Source organism: Staurois parvus, unplaced genomic scaffold (assembly GCF_062004578.1).
Source record: "Staurois parvus isolate SC_StPar_1 unplaced genomic scaffold, SC_StPar_1.0 ptg000106l, whole genome shotgun sequence".
NCBI classification, from domain to species: Eukaryota; Metazoa; Chordata; class Amphibia; order Anura; family Ranidae; genus Staurois; species Staurois parvus.
This window is the reverse complement of record NW_028317902.1, coordinates 4,811,634-4,832,894: the sequence shown is the minus strand read 5'-3', so window position 1 is coordinate 4,832,894 and position 21,261 is coordinate 4,811,634. Positions and strand designations below refer to the sequence as shown.

The window sequence follows — 21,261 nt, the reverse complement described above, 5'->3', positions numbered from 1 at the left end:
CCTTTCCAAAAATGCAGCAGCTCAAAAAAAATCATAGATGTGAAGATATTCCATAGGAAACCATGTTACATGGACTGTAGTGCGTTTCAGCAAAAAGCACTCAACAACGCAAGGGCATGAACGGAGCCTAAAAGTGGCCGCAAAAACGCCCTGTGTGCATGAAGCCTAAAAAGGTTTCTGCACTACTTTGATGCGACTTCAGTGCTATAGGCTGCAATGTAAACTTTCAAAAGTCGCATCTTATTGTTATCAATGACAGTTGTGCAACAGGCAAAGCCAAAGGCTACAGGCAAAGTCACATCCACCGATCCAAACTTGCATCCAAGTCACAATGGAAATCACATGACTTTGGAGTCGCACAAGTGTGAATGGAGCCTAAGATCAATGAACTGCAAGAGCGCTCAACAGCGCCCGCACAGTTCATTGAGAACTAAAAGCCATCTGCGGTGGGGGCAGATGGTACTTGTAGTTCATTCATTCACAGAAATCTGCGAATGCATGGCTTAGATGGGTGGGCGGAGCTCTGCACAGCCAGGCCATTTTTTAATTGTGACAGTGGGTGTGGGGAGAGGATTCCCCTGGCCGCTGTTACAATGAGGAATCGCAGGGGTGGGAGATAGCAGGCCTAACATGTTATACGTTACTAGAAGTGAACTTAGATTTTAAAGTGTTAGTTCACCTTTACAGAAAAGCTGTAATTGGAAAATCACATGGACGGCGCTGATCAATCAGAATCCATTTGGTCCATCCATGCAGTGCTGGATGGAGATGAAAGAAAGCATCTGGGATTTTAGATCCCCTGAATGGTAGCGCTGCTTGGGGGCAGGGCCTCTGATACAGGGGTACTCACAGCCCTCCTGTAGGGGGCCCGACCCCATCAGCTGCAGAGGGGGGCCTGAGCAGCTGACAATCCCATCTGCAGCTGCTAAATCCCAATCACACAGCGACTCAGTGTTGTGATGTTAGAGGTGCTCCTGCTTGTAGTATATTGCGTGTTAGGGAGACAAGTCTGATGGCATTGTGACCTCCATGACAATACTTGGCCAGAGTTCCAGTCAAGATAAGGTGAGTGTTTCTGCAACCATGGAAGTCCAAGAATGATGGGACTTGAGGACGTATGGAGGATCAGGAAAGAGATTTCCTCACGATGAAGAACACCCACATGCATAGCTATGCAGTTAGTTTCAAAGCGTAGAGGTCCTAAGGCCAAGAGCCTCAACTGCAGATACTGACAGGGGTGTCACCAAGGGGACAAGAGGAATGTCCAATTCAGCAGCCAATGATTGTTCGATGAAATTTCCGGCTGCCTCAGAGTCCACATCAGCCAAAACCTGATACGGGTTCAGAGCCCAATGGATGGAGACAGGTATAACAAATCGAGGGAAGGTGGCGGAGTTGGAGTTCAGGTTCTGGTCTAGATCACCTCCCTCAGAGTGACCTAGACCCGAGAGTTTCCCAGACGGACCGAACAAGACTTAATTACATGACCCTCAGCCCCACAGTCTTAGGCGTCACAGGCATAGACCAAGTCTTAGGCGACATGATCGCTCTTGTAGAGTGAGGCGTGTTCAGCCTAACTGCATAGGTTCCTCGGATGTTGATAAAGTTGCAGATTTAGATCGATCAGGGGATTTTCGGAAAACAGGAGCTAACAAACCCACTTGGGGGCGACGTGGATCAGACCTTTCCATATCTCGCTCCTGGAAGCGGACATCGATTTGGATGCTAAGAGCAAACAAGTCATCCAGGGTGGTGGGTATGGTTCTTCCAGCTAGTTCGTCCTTAATACGGTCCGCTGGACCCTGCCAAAAGGTTGCAGAAAGGGCCTCATTATTCCATGCCAGTTCCGAAGCTAAGGTGCGAAACTGAACTGCATACTGACCAACTGTCATGCTACCTTGATGAAGCCGAAGAAGGGCTCCCGCAGCAGATGAAGTCCTGCCAGGCACATCAAAGGTTTTCCAGAAAGCTTGCTGGAAGGCTGGGAGACTGTAAATAGTGGGATCTTGATGCTCCCACTGGTGAGGCCCAAGTCAGTGCTTCACCCGAAAGGAGGGAAATCATGTATGCCACCTTGGAATGGTTAGTAGGAAAATGGTCGACTGCTAATTCAAAGTGAATTGAGCACTGACTGATGAAGCCCTGACAAGCTTTGGGATCACCAGAGAAGTGAGGCGGTGGAGGCAGCTGGAATCTCGAAGGACTGTGTTCTAATGGGGGAGCAGAGGGGGTTGGAGCAGCAGGAACCGGAGCAGGAGCTGGGACAGGAGCCAAAACAGAGGGTGAGCAAGTGGACACAACCTGCAGTTGATCCAACCTGGAGGAGAGCTCCTGCAGACAGTGCATAACTTACTCCTGACAGGCCTGCTGGACATCGACTCTCTGTGCCAAGCACCAAAGTTGTTCCAGGAGAGGCTGCGGTGTCTCCGAGGAGCTCATGGGCTGAGAAAACTATCAGCACCTGTGGTAGTGAGCCCTTGTAGATAGTCAACTTAGGGTTCCCCAGGGCGCAGAGTCTAAGCTGCAGCCTGCTTCTTCACCAGAGCCCATGATGGTGGGGATGGACTTGCAGCAAGCTGGGACCAAGTCGCGGCCCCCAAGTATGCCCAGCTGAGGAGACCACTCACAGGAGCAGAGTACAATGGGAGGAGACAAACGGAAATCCGATAGACTAGCCGAGGTCAGAACAGGCAGAAACCAATCACAGTCAGAGACCAAAGCCAGGGTCGGTACACAAGTATTCAATGCATGATACAGGCGATAGCACCACACAGGAGCTCAGACAACTAGGAAGTTGCTCAGGCAAAGTGGCCTGGACTAGGCATGTCTTATATAGGCAGGCAAACCAGGAGGCGGGCCTGGGAGTGATGGAAGGGAAGGAAATAAAACCCAGAGAACAGCAGACGATGCCCATAGGTGAGCACAGACAAACACACATGTGAAAGGGATCAGGAACAGCACTGCAGCAAGGAGGTAAGATTACACAAACAAGAAATTGCAGGCTAAACTTGTGACATGAAGATCCTTCAGATATGTCTTTGAATGCAAATTAGACCTCTATGGAAGTGGGGTGAATTAGACAGTACATTGTCTTATCTTCAGAAGGACTTAGCTAATAAACTTTTTGTTTGAGAATTTCTTGTCTTTCAGACATTGAAGACTTGTGACTAGAAATACTCATTTGCAAGTGAAAGACAGAAGGATGAGAAATCCACACAATCTATGAGAAACAGTTTTGTTAGTGGGGGAGGACAAGCAAATGTCTTATTTTGCATTTGACACCTCTATAAAATTAATTAATAATGGATGCTTTCAATTGTCATCAAACAATGGACTTTAAATTGTGCACATCTTTTTTTTTTCTATTTTCTTTCATTTTTTTTCTTTTCTTCCTTTCTTTCATTATCATTTATCTCTTGATCTTTGTTTTAAAACCAGAGAGGGGCATTTAAACCTGATAATCATTTTAAAACCAGTTGTGTAAATGTAACGCCTTAGGTGAGATGCTACAAAATGGCTTTGTATAATATAATTTCTGGGATGTCTGAGTATTTGCACACTGATGCTCAGACTAGGTAGAATAAGTTAATACTTTGGGTGGGGTGAGTGAAAGTTATCACTCCAGTCAGAATTTGAATTATATTGAATCAGTTGTTTATAATATGCTGAAGTCTATGACATATATGGATGTAAAGAACTTTCTACTTTCATGGTGAAATTACTGGCAAGAATTTCTTCTGCTGCTTTGTCTGGGCAGATGATCTCATAAGCATGAATGTCAAGATGATACTATCTAAACCATTTTAGGATTTTGTTCAGTGGAATTATATACTGAATGATCACAGTAACTGCTCTATTGAAGACAATGTGGGGTCGGCCTACAGCAAAATGGTGAAAGCCAATCACTGCTGGCAGAAGTTTCATTTTGGATTTGTGATGAAAATGGCTACAATTAACTTATCTTTAAAAATGAAAACCCCTGTGCATTGAATGGAGACAATCCTTGATGTATGTGGATTGGAGCAATTTTAGTGGACCAAGCAATTAAGATGGTGAAAGATGACTCGTACTATTTATTTATTTCAGGTACTTATATAGCACCATCCATTTACGCAGCGCTTTACACACACACATATACAGTGGGGCAAAAAGGTATTTAGTCAGCCACCAATTGTGCAAGTTCTCCCACTTAAAAAGATGAGAGAGGCCTGTAATTGGCATCATAGGTAGACCTCAACTATGAGAGACAAAATGAGAAAAAAAATCCAGACAATCACATTGGCTGATTTAGAAAGAATTTATTTGCAAATTATGGTGGAAAATCAGTATTTGGTCACCTACAAACAAGCAAGATTTCTGGCTCTCACAGACCTGTACCTTCTTCTTTAAGAGGCTCATCTGTCCTGCATTCATTACCCTGTATCAATGGCACCTGTTGGAACTTGTTATCAGTATAAAAGACACCTGTCCACAACCTCAAACATTCACACTCCAAACTCCACTATGGTGAAGACCAAACAGCTGTCAAAGGACACCAGAAACAAAATTGTAGACCTGCACCAGGCTGGGAAGACTGCATCTGTAATAGGCAAGCAGCTTGGTGTGAACAAATCAACTATGGGAGCAATAATTAGAAAATGGAAGACATACAAGACCACTGATAATCTCCCTCGATCTGGGGGCTCCACGCAAGATCTCACCCCGTGGGGTCAAAATGATCACAAGAACGGTGAGCAAAAATCCCAGGACCACACGGGGGGACCTAGTGAATGACCTGCAGAGAGCTGGGACCAACGTAACAAAGGCTACCATCAGTAACACACTACGCCGCCAGGGACTCAGATCCTGCAGTGCCAGTACATGTCTGGGCCCGTCTGAAGTTTTCTAGAGAGCATTTGGATGATCCAGAAGAGGATTGGGAGAATGTCATATGGTCAGATGAAACCAAAATAGAACTGTTTGGTAGAAACACAACTCGTCATGTTTGGAGGAGAGAGAATGCTGAGTTGCATCCAAAGAACACCATACCTACTGTGAAGCATGGGGGTGGCAACATCATGCTTTGGGGCTGTTTCTCCGCAAAGGGACCAGGACGGCTGATCCATGTACAGGACAGAATGAATGGGGCCATGTATCGTGAGATTTTGAGTGCAAACCACCTTCCATCAGCAAGGGCATTAAAGATGAAATGTGGCTGGGTCTTCCAACATGACAATGATCCCAAACATACCGCCCGGGCAACGACGGAGTGGCTTCGCAAGAAGCATTTCAAGGTCCTGGAGTGGCCTAGCCAGTCTCCAGATCTCAACCCCATAGAAAACCTTTGGAGGGAGTTGAAAGTCCCTGTTGCCCAGAGACAGCCCCAAAACATCACTGCTCTACAGGAGATCTGCATGGAGGAATGGGCCAACACACCAGCAACAGTGTGTGCCAACCTTGTGAAGACTTACAGGAAACATTTGACCTCTGTCATTGACAACAAAGGATATATAACAAAGTACTGAGATGAACTTTTGATATTGACCAAATACTTATTTTCCACCATAATTTGCAAATAAATTCTTTCCAAATCAGCCAATGTGATTTTCTGGATTTTTTTTCTCATTTTGTCTGTCATAGTTGAGGTCTACCTATGATGCCAATTACAGGCCTCTCTCATCTTTTTAAGTGGGAGAACTTGCACAATTGGTGGCTGACTAAATACTTTTTTGCCCCACTGTATATATATATATATATATATATATAGTGCATTCACATCAGTCCCTAACCCTCAAGGGGCGTACAATCTAAAGTCCCTAACTTACATTCATACATACACATACTAGGGCCAATTTAGACAGGATCCAATTAACCTACCAGCATGCATGTCTTTGGAGTGTGGGAGGAAACCCACACAGGCACAGGGAGAACATGCAAACTCCAGGCAGGTGGTGCCGTGGCTGGGATTCAAACCAACGATCCTAGTACTGCCAGGCGGAAGTGCTAACCATTTAGCCACTGTGCTGCCCCGCTAAAGTCAAACACACTGGACTGTGATGTCAGTTTATCATTACACAATACTCATGACTGTGGTATGATACACTGAAGAAACTACAAGCCATGGAATAGGCCTTCCAGCTATATGGGCCACTGATGTTTACCAAATCCTTTGCTTGTCATGGTCTAAAGTCATATTCGCTAATAACTGATTTACGGGGATATTTTAGAGGCTGGTGAAGAGAGATGTAACCAGTTTCAATTTCATATGAGCCATTATGAAGCATTCAATACCTCAAATCACAATGCAAGCCTTCTAGTTGATTATATGTTCACTATTAATGAATCAAGTGGAGAAATATGTAGTATATTGTGTGTAATATAAATAAATTTATAGAGAGAGAGAGAGAGATTAACAAATACTGTTCATTCTGAGACAGGCCAGTGACAAAACTACTTTACAGATTAGAACAACTCTTTGCTATGTTAATTTTATGCAAGGTCACCTGGTATTTGGGGAATAGCCTGTTTGTCTAATTAGACATTCCAAAGGGTACATTGTATATGTGATGTGACAATACAAGAAGTATTTATTGATGGTAATTAGATTTGAGGGTGTATTATATGGAAAAAGGATAACTTGGTTACCTGGTAAACACTATATTGACCTCAATTGTTATTTACAGTAATGGCACCTGAAGTCTTTTCATGCTAGATCAAAAGTGTTTTGTCAGCCAATCAGAAACCCCTCCAGTAAACTATTTCAAGAGAAGTTATTTTGGCTGGGAGAGGAACTTTTTCCTCTCATTAATATGGGAGCACAGGTATAGGTCATAACTCACATTATTAAAAAGTAAAATGGTAGTAAAGTGAGTGCTCTAAAAATAGCAGCTGCAACATTCAAGGTAACCACAGTAAACCTTCAAATGACAATAAATAAAATAAAGTGCAGCCCTAATATGTAGTCATAAAGATAAATAAATCATGAGCGTAAGTGGTGAATAAATAATAAATAGTTCATCCAATAAAGGAATAAAGTTCCAATAGCACAGGTGGATGATCTCCCCAACAGTAGATTTCTAAATAAATTTGTGACTGAAACCAATGGTAAAATTGCGCACTCACTGAAAGCGCATATAAATGTATAACCACCAAGGATCTCTTAGATGGGCGGATGGTGAGCTTCCTTCTATGTTATGGTCATCAAGCCTGGGGCAGTATGGAAATCTGCTGGGTCCAGAGGTCCCCTTAAGGACAGTCACTGCCGCCGGAGCCACAAAGAAGCCTCATCTTTAATGAGGGTTAGTGCTACAAAACTCTGCATTCTCTTGCTACACTTTGCATACTACCCTGTTTTTAACCCCTTATTACAATAAATACTTTTTGGACATACTCCACTATGGGCACTTGTTTTTTGGCTCCTACTTGGAGCTATTAAACCTGCAGATAATCCCCACTGTATCCAGCATCCAGAGGAGGGAGCCCTGTACCCAGGCTGAGCACCCATCTATCCTTAAGGGGACCTCTGGACCCAGCAGATTTCCATACTGCCCCAGGCTTGATGACCATAACATAGAAGGAAGCTCACCATCCGCCCATCTAAGAGATCCTTGGTGGTTATACATATATGCGCTTTCGGTGAGTGCGCAATTTTACCATTGGTTCCAGTCACAAGTTTATTTAGAAATCTGCTGTTGAGATCACCCACCTGTGCTATTTGAACTTTATTCCTTTATTGGATTAACTATTTATTATTTATTCAACACTTATGCTCATGATTTATTTATTTATCTTTATGACTATATATTAATACTGCACTTTATTTTACTTATAACTCACATTATTACATGCATGGAAGCTACCTAGGTGCATATTATAGATCGGTCATATGCTGGACGGTGTAGTATCTCTATGCTTCATATAAAGTATCTTAAATGGGACTTTGAGGGCTGTTGTTCGTTATAACATTTAAAAGTATTCAACTTGATTTCTGTCATCTGTAACAAATATCTTTATCCAAATAAATGCATCTCTCTGGAAAAGAACTGTTAATTGCTGCGGGAAAAGTACATACAGTATATAAATATACACTGGTCATACGTCCTCCATCATTGATATAAGACAGGGGTCCTTAAATTTAAAAAAAAACTATGGTCATCTCCTGTACTGTGTCCACATTTGTTCAGAGACTGCGGACATAAAACGGCGGTGGGAATATTGGGCTGGCCGCTCTATAAGACGCACAGACATTTCCCCCCAAGTGTGTCTTATGGAGCGAAATAGTGTCCCATCATTGGTGTCAGTGGAAGGAATAGTGTCCCATCATTGGTGTCAGTGGGAGGAATAGTGCCCCATCATTGGTGTCAGTGGGAGGAATAGTGCCCCACCATTGGTGTCAGTGGGAGGAATAGTGTCCCATCATTGGTGTCAGTGGGAGGAATAGTGCCCCATCATTGGTATCAGTGGGAGGAATAGTGCCCCATCATTGGTGTCAGTGGGAGGAACAGTGCCCCATCATTGGTGTCAGTGGGAGGAATAGTGCCCCATCATTGGTGTCAGTGGGAAGAATCGTGCCCCATCATTGGTGTCATTGGGAGGAATAGTGCCCCATCATTGGTGTCAGTGTGAGGAATAGTGTCCCATCATTAGTGTCAGTGGGAGGAATAGTGTCCCATCATTGGTGTCAGTGGGAGGAATAGTACGTCATTGGTGCCAGTGGGGGGGGGGGTGGAATAGTGCCCCATCGTTGGTGTCAGTGGGGGGAGGAATAGTGCCCCATTGTTGGTGTCAGTGGGGGGAGGAATAGTGCCCCATCGTTGGTGTCAGTGGGGGGGGGTGAATAGTGCCCCATCATTGGTGTCAGTGGGAGGAAAAATGCCCCATCATTATTATCAGTGACACCAATGATGGGGCACTATTCCTCCCACTGACAGCAATGACACTTAACTAGCCGACCCCTGTTCCAGCCTGGTGCTGCTGCAGCCAGCAAACCTGGTTGCAGCAGTATCATCTGCACGGCACACTTACCGGGCGATCAGCTGTCCTCCTTCCTTCAGTTCGGCCTCTCCCTCCCTTGATTTTCATGGGGCCGCTCGGCTCCGCATCCTCGCCGGTGATTGGCCGCCTGTGTGCCTTTTCTGAGCTACAGTACTGGCGCCCAATCACCGGTGAGGAGGCGGAGCCGAGCGGCAGCGCGGACATCGAGTGAGGGAGCTGCCAGAGTGAAGGAGCTGCGCATCCTGGACTGGATCGTCGTGGGACTGGGACCGGAGCCAGGTAAGAGACAGCAGCCCCCTGGCCGCCCCTGTACTTAGTGTCCCCTGCCGGATGAATGTGCTCGGCGGGCTGCATGTGGTCCGCGGGCCGTAGTTTGAGGACCTTTGATATAAGACAACAGATTTGTCTTATGAACTGTTTCTGTGTGGACCTTATAATTTAGAGGACAACACTGCTCTGCTCCACAAGTTTGACACTTTCAAGTTTCCTTCTGTTTATAGTTGATTGCAACTTTGTTTCTCTCCCCCAGACTGCTGATCCCTTTCTGTACACTTCTCAACCCTTTTTATTTAACTGTTTACTGATCTAGTTAATGTGTCTCATTTCCTATCACCTACAGCTCAAATCTAGCATTATTATAAGATTCCTAACGAATCTCACCACTAGTCTGATTGCCTTCACAATTTCTGGTCAGTCCTGTTCCCTTACCTATAATAACCTTTAGGGCCAGTTCAAGGTTGGACTCACCATTTGGAAACTTGGGCACTGCCTGAGGGCCCGGGGTCAGTAGAGGGCCCCATGAGATGCCCCTGGTACCTTTTTCATAGGCTTTTTTTGAGTTTGGGCAAGGACACAGGGGCCCCATGATCCCCTATTGCCCGGGGGCCCCATGAGTTGTCAGTCCGCCCCTGGGCAAGTTTACACTACATGTGTTTCAGTTGCTTTTTTTCTGCATCCAAAACGCACAGAAAGTAAGTTATATAGTTGTCAATGTCATAGTTGCACATCAGTGCTTGCAGTTGCAGTGATTTCCAGTAGCAGAAAATAAAGTAGAACAGGCTGCATTTTTTTCAGCACAGAACTGTACAGTAATGCGGTAAAACGCACGGGAACGTACATGTCCCTAATTAATTTGGAGAAAAAGAGAGGGGAAAAAAATTAACTGGAATGCATAAAAATGCACCGGAACATGTCAAAATCGCACAGGAATACGCTAAAATGTGTACAAAATGAGCATGCAAAAACGTATCTGGAACATTTAGACTGCGTTTTTATAGTGTGAACTGGCCCTTAGGACTTGTCCACGCCATTTGTGGTGCAGAAACGCATGCAAGGGCACGCATTTTCCTGCACAGCAAAGAAACGCAATGCCCTTTGCAGATGTGCGCAGGTACCATGAATACTTAATTGCACCTCCACATGTCTAGTAAACACAGATGCATTCACAGTCACCAAACCGCATGGCACCACACTACTGTGCGGTTAGGTGCCATACACTTTTGCAGTATTTTTGCATGTTCCCACACGTTAGGCAGCCCATTGAATTTAATGGGCTGAGGAACAAAAAATTGTCAAAAATGCTACATTCACACGGGTCCTCTGTCCTGTACAGCATGAATGAGGGTTCATGTGGCTGGAGCCACCTGCTACACTATGGGGACGCAGCAGCTGCATGAACACAGGTTTTAATCTGACAGGTGTGCAGGCGTGGGGAAGTGGCCCTGAATGCTCACTGTCTGTGTTCAGGGCCGTACACCTGCACCCATATGCCTGTCAAATTAGAACCTGCAATGTTTCCATAGTGCAGTGTTTCTCAATTCCAGTCCTCATGGACCCCCAACAGGTCATGTTTTCAGGATTTCCATTATTTTGCACAGGTGATTTGATCAGTTTCACTGCCTTAGTAATTACCACAGCTGTTTCATCTGAGGGAAATCCTGAAAACATGACCTGTTGGGGGTCCATGAGGACTGGAGTTGAGAAACACTGCCATAGTGTAACATAGGTTGCCTACAAACGGCTCCAAGCTGCGACAGCCACAAAAACAAACCACTGATTCACACTCTACAGGCCACAGCACCCATGTTAATGAGCCCCAAGACCTCAATTACACACACAGCTTCATTTATGAACTCAGTACAGTTTTATCACTTAGATTTAACAGGAGTTTTGTTGGGATGGTGTCCATTAAAGCGGAGTTCCACCCAAAAGGGGAAGTTCTGCTTTAAGCCTTTGTCCCCTGCTCCCCATTAAGGATTGGCACCTTTGGGGAGTGGGTACCCGAATTTGACAGGTACCCGCTCCCACTTCTGCCGAGATCAGAAGCGGAATTTGTCCTCCCCCCTCCCTCCCCGTAGTCTTCTGGGACACGTGACAGGTCCCAGAAGATTAGGGGGCCATTCACAAAGCACAGCGCTTCTCGAGCATGTGTAGTGGGCACCCGGCTGTGAAACCTCAGCTGTCACAGCCGGGTGACCACACTGAAGATGCCGGCACCGGGGAGAGAAGACGGCCGGTGAAACCAGCGGTGGTGAGGACACCGCTGCACCAAGGGACAGGTAAGTGGCTGTATTTTAAAAGTCAGCAGCTTCAGTTTTTGTAGCTGCTTTAATTATTTTGCAGCTGGAACTCCGCTTTAATAACATTTTTAGTGTATTTTTACCATAAATATAATTTTGATATTTTTTGTGGGGTGGCTGATGTCTATCAGCTCAGGATGGTGGGAGGTAAGTACAGCAGGGATGGGGGAGGGGTCTAGGCCACCTATACTGATTTTCTGAAAAGGTGAACTGCCTCTTGAACCTGTCAGTGGTCATAATGTTATGGCTGATGGGTGTGTACATACATGGGTCCAAACTGGTCCAATGTAACAATACAAAACAAAATGACATCTGCAATTCAGAAAGAGAAGAGCCCAGAAACATGTCACCATATAATAATATATGTTAATAACCCGCCATGAGTCAGACGCACCCTGTACACATGGCACTACGCCTTCTGCTATTCACCATCATGCACACCCTGACCTAGATGACACTGAATTAAATCAACACCAAACCGGATCTGCCTGTATACACGGATTCGGTGACCCGGGACAGCAAGGCAAGGTGTGTTTTCTGCACACTGATTACCTGAGCTCCGCCCCCATCCAGGCGTCATTCCAACATCCCTGTACTAAAACGGGGGCGTCGCCGTATCCGTGAGAGGAGGGGCTACAGTCAATGCGCTCCAGCCGGAGGCACGCCCACTGTTACATGCAGCGCTGTAGCTGCTGGAGGGGGCGGGGCCGGATCCCGGAAGTGTTGGTTGTGAGGCTATGCCAGGACAGGAGCTGAGTGGTGCTGAGTGAGTATATGTGGTCTCCTCTTTCTATAATTAGTGTGCGGTGCCGGGCTGTGTGTAGCCCACCCTGTGCTGTGTATGTACACAGTGACCATTGTACATGTGTGTGCACCTTCTGTATTCTCCTCACAGTGAGAGGAGAGAGAGCTGTGTGTGATGTGTGGGGCTGGTAGTAATGATGTGGAATGAATAGTAAGGTGTACCTAACCTGGAACCAGCTGCTCTTCGTGTTGTGTGGAATGGGGGAAGGGTTAGACCCCCTGTCAGGGTCTTATTGTTGTCAGTGTGCCTGTAGGAGAGATTCACCCTCAGCAGGACTGACATTGGAGGAAACATCCATCATTTTCAGTTGTCACCAGAACAGGAGTAAAAGGATAATTTCTGATGGGGACACTTGTTGCAGTGATTGCTGGGAGGGGGTTTCCCTCTCTTTGGAGAGATCTTCTCTCACTTCCTGTTGTGTCTTTGGGGAAGGAACTGAAGGGAGATGTCAACAATCAGACACAGATGGGCAAGAAAATGGCATTTACCAGAACTGGAATATGGGTGAGCTGGTGTTTGGACTTGGGATGGCCATGACATCATTGACTTGTGATATTCACCTATTATGGCCACACATTGGGGATACTTGTGACATCATTGACTTAATGTGACCTCATGGCGGGGATACTTGTGACATCATTGACTTAATGTGACCTCATGGCGGGGATACTTGTGACATCATTGGCTTAATACGACTACATGGCAGGGATGCTAGTGACATCATTGACTTAATGTGACCTCATGGCGGGGATACTTGTGACATCATTGGCTTAATATGACTACATGGCAGGGATGTTAGTGACATCATTGACCTAATGTGACCTCATGGCGGGGATACTTGTGACATCATTGACATAATATGACCTCATAGCGGGGATACTTGTGACATAAATGATCTAATCTGACTACATGGCAGGGATGCTGGTGACATCATTGACTTAATATGTCTGTGGGGAAGGAACTGAAGGGAGATGTCAACAATGGGACACAGATGGGCAAGAAAAATGGACTTTTAACAGAACTGGAATATGGGTGAGCTGGTGTTTGGACTTGGGATGACCATGACATCATTGACAGTGATATAAACCTATTATGGCCACATATTGGGGATGCTTGTGACATCATTGACCTGTCATGGCCACATATTGGGGATACTTGTGACATCATTGACCTGTCATGGCCACATATTGGGGATGCTTGTGACATCATTGACCTGTCATGGCCACATATTGGGGATGCTTGTGACATCATTGACCTGCCATGGCCACATATTGGGGGTGCTTGTGACATCATTGACCTGCCATGGCCACATATTGGGGGTGCTTGTGACATCATTGACCTGCCATGGCCACATATTGGGGATGCTTGTGACATCATTGACCTGCCATGGCCACATATTGGGGATGCTTGTGACATCATTGACCTGCCATGGCCACATATTGGGGATGCTTGTGACATCATTGACCTGCCATGGCCACATATTGGGGATGCTTGTGACATCACTGACCTGCCATGGCCACATATTGGGGATACTTGTGACATCACTGACCTGTCATGGCCACATATTGGGGATACTTGTGACATCACTGACCTGTCATGGCCACATATTGGGGATACCTGTGACATCATTGACCTGTCATGGCCACATATTGGGGATACTTGTGACATCATTGGCATAATATGACCAAATAGTGGGGATGCTTGTGACATCATCGACCTAATATGATCACATGGTGGTGATTCTCGTGACAATATTGACCTAATATGACCAAATTGCAGGGATGCTTGTGACATTGACCTAATATGACCACATGGTCGGGACGCTCTTGACCTCATTGATCTAATATGACCACATATGGCTCCCTTACAGCCATGTGTATGAACCCCTAATGTGAAGTTATTAATTCTCAAAGATAACAACAAACACTCTGAAATCTAATTTCAGTTGCTTTATAACAACTAATAAGGGTCTCATGCACATGGGCCGTTACATGCTGAAAAGTCTTCCATCCTAAAATTGGCATGGGGAAATTTTACGCTAGAAGTCTTTTTGCCATATAAGCATCCGTGAGCATGATGACTTAGGCTCCATGTACACTGGAACATTTTTATACTGACAGTAAACTCGTGTAAACGCCTTACTCCATTTAGCCACATTTAGCACTTGGACGTTTATTTATTTTATTGGCCAGAGTACTTGCCATTGAAATGAATAAACACCCAAGCAGCTTTTGGACAAAATGTTCCTCTCCTGAATGCGATTCTTCTGCGTTCAGGAGAGGGGCTATTAAATGCCTCTAAACGCTGCTGCTAAACTCTGATAAAAGCCAATTGGGTTGATTTACTAAGGGGAAATAGACTGTGCACTCCAAGCGCAGTCTCTCTAGTCCTTAGATTGTACGCCCCTTGAAGGTTAGGGACTGATGTGAATGTACAATACATAGATGTAAAGCGCCACGTAAATTGATGGCGCTACATAAGTACCTGGAATAAATAAATAGATCTGAGGGGAACATGCAAGGAAAATAAGAAAACAACATTTTTCCTTGCACATGGTTGGATGAAAGAAATGAGCAGAGCTTCCTCTTGGATATAAAGCAACTTGCAGTGCACTTGAAATGCACAGTATTTTAACCTTTAGTAAATCAACCCCAATGTGTACATGGACAGATTAGAGTTTATTTACTAAAGCTGGTTCACTCAGAATCTTGTTTACTTTTGCATGGTAGCCAATCAGCTTCTAACGTCAGCTTGTTAGATTAAGCTTTAACAATAAAACCTGGAAGCTGATTTGTTTCCATGCAGAAGTGAACAAGACTCTGAGTGTACCAGCTTTAGTAAATAAACCCTACAGGCTTTTATTGAGTTGAGTTCAGGGGCTTTGGCAAAAACATAAATATGCCAAAAACTCCTAAACGTTTCGGAGTGGCAGTGTGCACGAGGCCTTAGAAATACCTGCTGGTTGTTTACATTAGAAGGCCGGCAATGTGTCATTATCTTTTCTCATAGAAAACTCCAATATTTTACTGGCTGTGTTGTGAACTTTGAAAATGAATTTCTCCATAATGCTTATAGTTAGAGAGGTGAATGGGGCTGGCAGCCGCACAGAGCCGCAGCAGGAATCTGATTCCTGACGCTTCAATTTTGACCGACCCTAACTGCCGATGTGCGTGTAGCCTGAATCTCTACTGTATAGTTGCCAGTGTAACAGTCTCTGAGAGCCACAGCAGGAATCACTATTTTCCTGTTGTTACTGTTTGCCCCCGGCTCTAATTGCCGGTGTGAATGTAGCGTTATGGGGGCTCCAAATCTCTCTCTCTCTCTCTCTCTCTTTTTTTTTTTTTCTTTTTCTCTGGTGATTTGTAGCTGGTTACAGTACTTATCTATGCAGCTACAAAGGTATCTCATGACTACTAGTAGCTGCATTGAATAACATGGGTAGCCAGTGATGCTGTTTCTGTTGCTAGCTCTGAATGCTGCAAAAAAGCAGTCACTCAGCTACTGAGCTACAAATTGTTTTAATTTCACTCACATAGACCAATATTTAACTGCAATTTATTTTTCTCTTACAAACAAAAACGCTAAGGAGGGTGAATCCGTGGCTGTTACAAAAATGCTAGTTTGACTTGGACCTTAGTGTGCGTGATCTGGGTATATATTCACTTTAAAATATGAACTTAAGTATTGAGTTATAAAATTGCTTAAAGAAGTGTACATTTTATAAACTGGAGAACAGCACAAGTATCAGTGAGGTGAAAATCCTTTACCCCTGAGTGCTGCAACAGGGCCACATGAAGCCAAAATATCAGAAGTTAGGTATGGTTTCCCTAAAAGGTAGATTGATGTTCTGAAGAAATCAGTGGTACATCAGAAAGGTGCATTATGCCAGCCCTAGGAAGGCACAATCCCCATACGTAGGCCACAGCATCAGATGTGGGGATCAGATATTTTGGAGGTAAATATCCTACAATGCAGGGCTGCTCAGTGGAGTGTGGGAGAGCACTTGGCTGACAGATGTGCACCTGTCTTTTAATGTGGCTACCTGACCACTGCTGCCAAAGTAGAAATACAGGCGCATCTCAATAAATTAGAATATCATCAAAAAGTTAATTTATTTCAGTAATTCAATTCAAAAAGTGAAACTCCTATATTATATACCGTATTTTTCGCCGTATAAGACGCACCTGCCCATAAGACGCACCTAGGGTTTAGAGGCAGAAAACAGGAAAAAAAAATTCTGAACTAATGGACTGCAGACACAGTACAGGAGATGACCAGAGACTGCGGACAGCACAGGGATGACCAGAGACTGCGGACAGCACAGGGATGACCAGAGACTGCGGACAGCACAGGGATGACCAGAGACTGCGGACAGCACAGGGATGACCAGAGACTGCGGACAGCACAGGGATGACCAGAGACTGCGGACAGCACAGGGATGACCAGAGACTGCGGACAGCACAGGGATGACCAGAGACTGCGGACAGCACAGATGACTGCTGACCTTTGGGGAGGTGGGGAGCGGGTACCTGAATTTGACAGGTACCTGATCTTACCTGTTCCTCGATCCAGCCGCGCGCTGTCTTCCCGGCTTCTGTAATGGCGCTCGGCATGACAGCCGGGTGCCCAGTGCGCATGAGCGAGAAGCACTTGCGCTTTGTGATTGGTCCGGCGGCTTCTGGGATCTGTCATGTGTCCCAGCTACCGCCTTACCATTCACAAAGCGCACCGCTTCTCGCGCATGCGCACTGGGCACCCGGCTGTCATGCCCAGTGCCCACACTACAGAAGCAGGAAGACAGCGCGCCGCTGGATAGAGGAACAGGTAAGGTCCCACTGCAGAGCTGAGCGGCCGGCCCGGTATTCTGACACGGCCGCAGTGGAAATACCGGACCGGCCGCTCCATATTCGCCTTATAAGACGCACTGACATTTCCCCCCCAGTTTTGGGGAAGAAAAAGTGCGTCTTGTACGGCGAAAAATACGGTAGATTACACACAGAGTGATATATTTCAATCATTTCATTTTTTTTTTTTTTTTTTTTAATTTTGATTATTATGGCTTACAGCTAGTGAAAACCCAAAATTCGGTATCTCAGAAAACTAGAATATTGTTAAAAAGTTAAATATTGTTGACACATGGGATTTACTAAAGGTAACTAGGCTGTGCACTGCAAGTGCAGTTGCTCTAGATCTGAGGGAAACATGCAAGGAAAATAATAAAACCGCATTTTTGCTTGCACATGATTGGATGAAAGAAATCACAGAGCCTCACCACATTTCAGAACTTCCCCTTGTATCTAAAGCAGGTGAACTTGCAGTGCTCAGTATACACTCTCTAAAAAGCTAATTAACTCAAAACACCTGTAAAGGTTACCTGAGCCTTCAAATTGTCTCTGTCTGGATCAGAAGGTTACACAATCATGGGGAAGACTGCTGACGTGACCGTTGTCCAGAAGACGGTCATTGACGCCCTCCACAAGGAGGGTAAGTCACCAAATGTCATTGCTAAAGAAGCTGGCTGTTCACAGATTGAACATATTAATGGAAAGTTGAGTGGAAGGAAAAAGTGTGTTAGAAAAAGGTGCAAAAGCAACAGGGATAAAAACAGCCTTGAGATGGTTGCCAAGCAAAGGCTATTCAAGAATTTGGGAGAGGTTCACAAGGAGTGGACTACGGCTGGTATCCGTACTTCAAGAGCCACCACCCACAGATGTATCCATGACATGGGCTACAACTGTCACATTCCTTGTGTCAAGCCACTCCTGAACCAGAGACAATGTCAGAAGCGTCTTACCTGGGCTAAGGAGAAAAAGGACTGGACTGTTGTTCAGTGGTCCAAAGTCCTTTTTTTGGATGAAAGTAAATTTTGCATTTAATTTGGAAATCAAGGTCCTAAAGTCTGGAGGAAGAGTGGAGAGGCACAGAATCCAAGTTGCATGAAGTCCAGTGTAAACTTTCCACAGTCAGTGATGATTTGGGGAGCCATGTCATCTGCTGGTGTTGGTCCACTGTGTTTTATCAAGTCCAAAGTCAGCGCAGCCCTCTACCAGGAAAGTCTAGAGCACTATATGCTTCCCTCTGCTGACCAGCTTTATGGAGATGCTGATTTCATTTTCCAGCAGAACTTGGCACTTGCCCACACTGCTAAAAGTACCAGTACCTGATTTAATGATCATGGTATCACTGTGCTTGATTGGCCAGCAAGCTCATCTGACCTAAACTTCATAGAGAATCTGTGGGATATTGTCAAGAGGAAGATGAGAGACACCAGATCCAACAATAAACAGGGTCGGTAGTAGACTTGATAGAAAGTTTGAAGGTCCTCGTCTGGTGATTTCACTTGCGCCCGCAGATGCGTTCCACGATGGTTCCTTCACTTCCAGTTGGCATTCCCATGCTGGGACTGCAGTGACGGTGTTCCTCACCTTCCGTGGAAGCAGGACTCCATCCATGGTCTTTTGGGCTGCACTGTACCTGTGCAATATTGATGACAAGCGATCACAAGTGAGTGTTACTTACCTTTTTGCTGAATTAACCATACACTGATACTACACTCAGTGGCACCTTCCTTGTTCTCCTACCAGAGCCAACAATGCAGACGAGCTGAAGGCTTCTATCAAAGCAACTTGGGCTTCCATAACACCTCAGCAGTGCCACAGGCTGATTGCCTCCATGCCACGCTGCATTGATGCGTTAATTCATGCAAAGGGAGCCCGACCAAGTATTGAGTGCATACTATACTGTACATGGACATACTTTTCAGTAAACCAACATTTCTACATTAAAAATCTTTTTTTTTGGTTTTAAGTAATATTCTAGTTTTCTGAGTTACTGAATTTTGGGTTTTCACTGGCTGTAAGCCACAATCATCAAAATGAAAAGAAAGAAATGCTTGAAATATATCACTCTGTGTGTAATGAATCTATATAATATGGGTTTCACTTTTTGAATTGAATTAATGAAATAAATTAACTTTTTGATTATATTCTAATTTATTGAGATGCAACTGTATATCCCAGGGTTTGGGCCACTTGCTCTACTCACTAGTAGGTGAGTGTCTCTCACATCTGAAGGTACCAGACTGGTTGGCCTGGAGTGCTGACAGAACTTTGAACTGTGTAGGAACACAACAGATGTAAGTTGGTATTCACCAAACTGGCCAGTATAGCTTGGTGTTTTTATGCTTTGAACTGGTCAGCCTCAGTCTTCTACTATATAATGTCAAAGTGATTGTACTCACATGAGTGAACTGGGATTAGCATATTAATACAGACATTCAGATGCACCTATCCTGTTATGTAAGGCGGTACCTGGGACACATGACAGATCCCAGAAGCCGCCGGACCAATCACAAAGCGCAAGTGCTTCTTGCTCATGCGCACTGGGCACCCGGCTGCCATGCCGAGCGCCATTACAGAAGCCGGGAAGACAGCGCGCGGCTGGATCGAGGAACAGGTAAGATCAAACAAAAACTCTGCGGAAGTAAGAGCGGGTACCTGTCAAATTCAGGTACCCGCTCCCCACCTCCCCAAAGGTCAGCAGTCATCTGTGCTGTCGGCAGTCTCTGGTCATCCCTGTGCTGTCGGCAGTCTCTGGTCATCCCTGTGCTGTCGGCAGTCTCTGGTCATCCCTGTGCTGTCGGCAGTCTCTGGTCATCCCTGTGCTGTCGGCAGTCTCTGGTCATCCCTGTGCTGTCGGCAGTCTCTGGTCATCCCTGTGCTGTCGGCAGTCTCTGGTCATCCCTGTGCTGTCGGCAGTCTCTGGTCATCCCTGTGCTGTCGGCAGTCTCTGGTCATCCCTGTGCTGTCGGCAGTCTCTGGTCATCCCTGTGCTGTCGGCAGTCTCTGGTCATCCCTGTGCTGTCGGCAGTCTCTGGTCATCCCTGTGCTGTCGGCAGTCTCTGGTCATCCCTGTGCTGTCGGCAGTCTCTGGTCATCCCTGTGCTGTCGGCAGTCTCTGGTCATCCCTGTGCTGTCGGCAGTCTCTGGTCATCCCTGTGCTGTCGGCAGTCTCTGGTCATCCCTGTGCTGTCGGCAGTCTCTGGTCATCCCTGTGCTGTCGGCAGTCTCTGGTCATCCCTGTGCTGTCGGCAGTCTCTGGTCATCCCTGTGCTGTCGGCAGTCTCTGGTCATCCCTGTGCTGTCGGCAGTCTCTGGTCATCCCTGTGCTGTCGGCAGTCTCTGGTCATCCCTGTGCTGTCGGCAGTCTCTGGTCATCCCTGTGCTGTCGGCAGTCTCTGGTCATCCCTGTGCTGTCGGCAGTCTCTGGTCATCCCTGTGCTGTCGGCAGTCTCTGGTCATCCCTGTGCTGTCGGCAGTCTCTGGTCATCCCTGTGCTGTCGGCAGTCTCTGGTCATCCCTGTGCTGTCGGCAGTCTCTGGTCATCCCTGTGCTGTCGGCAGTCTCTGGTCATCCCTGTGCTGTCGGCAGTCTCTGGTCATCCCTGTGCTGTCGGCAGTCTCTGGTCATCCCTGTGCTGTCGGCAGTCTCTGGTCATCCCTGTGCTGTCGGCAGTCTCTGGTCATCCCTGTGCTGTCGGCAGTCTCTGGTCATCCCTGTGCTGTCGGCAGTCTCTGGTCATCCCTGTGCTGTCGGCAGTCTCTGGTCATCCCTGTGCTGTCGGCAGTCTCTGGTCATCCCTGTGCTGTCGGCAGTCTCTGGTCATCCCTGTGCTGTCGGCAGTCTCTGGTCATCCCTGTGCTGTCGGCAGTCTCTGGTCATCCCTGTGCTGTCGGCAGTCTCTGGTCATCCCTGTGCTGTCGGCAGTCTCTGGTCATCCCTGTGCTGTCGGCAGTCTCTGGTCATCCCTGTGCTGTCTGCAGTCTCTGGTCATCCCTGTGCTGTCCGCAGTCTCTGGTCATCTCCTGTACTGTGTCTGCAGTCCATTAGTTCAGAATTTTTTTTT

The 21,261-nt window shown here is 46.1% G+C and overlaps 1 protein-coding gene across 3 annotated transcripts in view; it reads left to right on the top strand.

The window, feature by feature from the left end:
• The first annotated feature begins 12,213 nt into the window (after nucleotides 1-12,213).
• The window catches only part of SLC35A3 (solute carrier family 35 member A3), a 90,817-nt gene continuing 81,769 nt past the window's right edge, over nucleotides 12,214-21,261 (top strand). The window contains exon 1 of one of the 3 annotated variants that reach the window (XM_089671509.1): nucleotides 12,214-12,318. The gene's annotated coding sequence lies outside the window, so the exon portion shown is untranslated. The remainder of the gene's footprint in view (nucleotides 12,319-21,261) is intronic. The other 2 variants (XM_089671507.1, XM_089671508.1) reach the window with 2 other exon arrangements.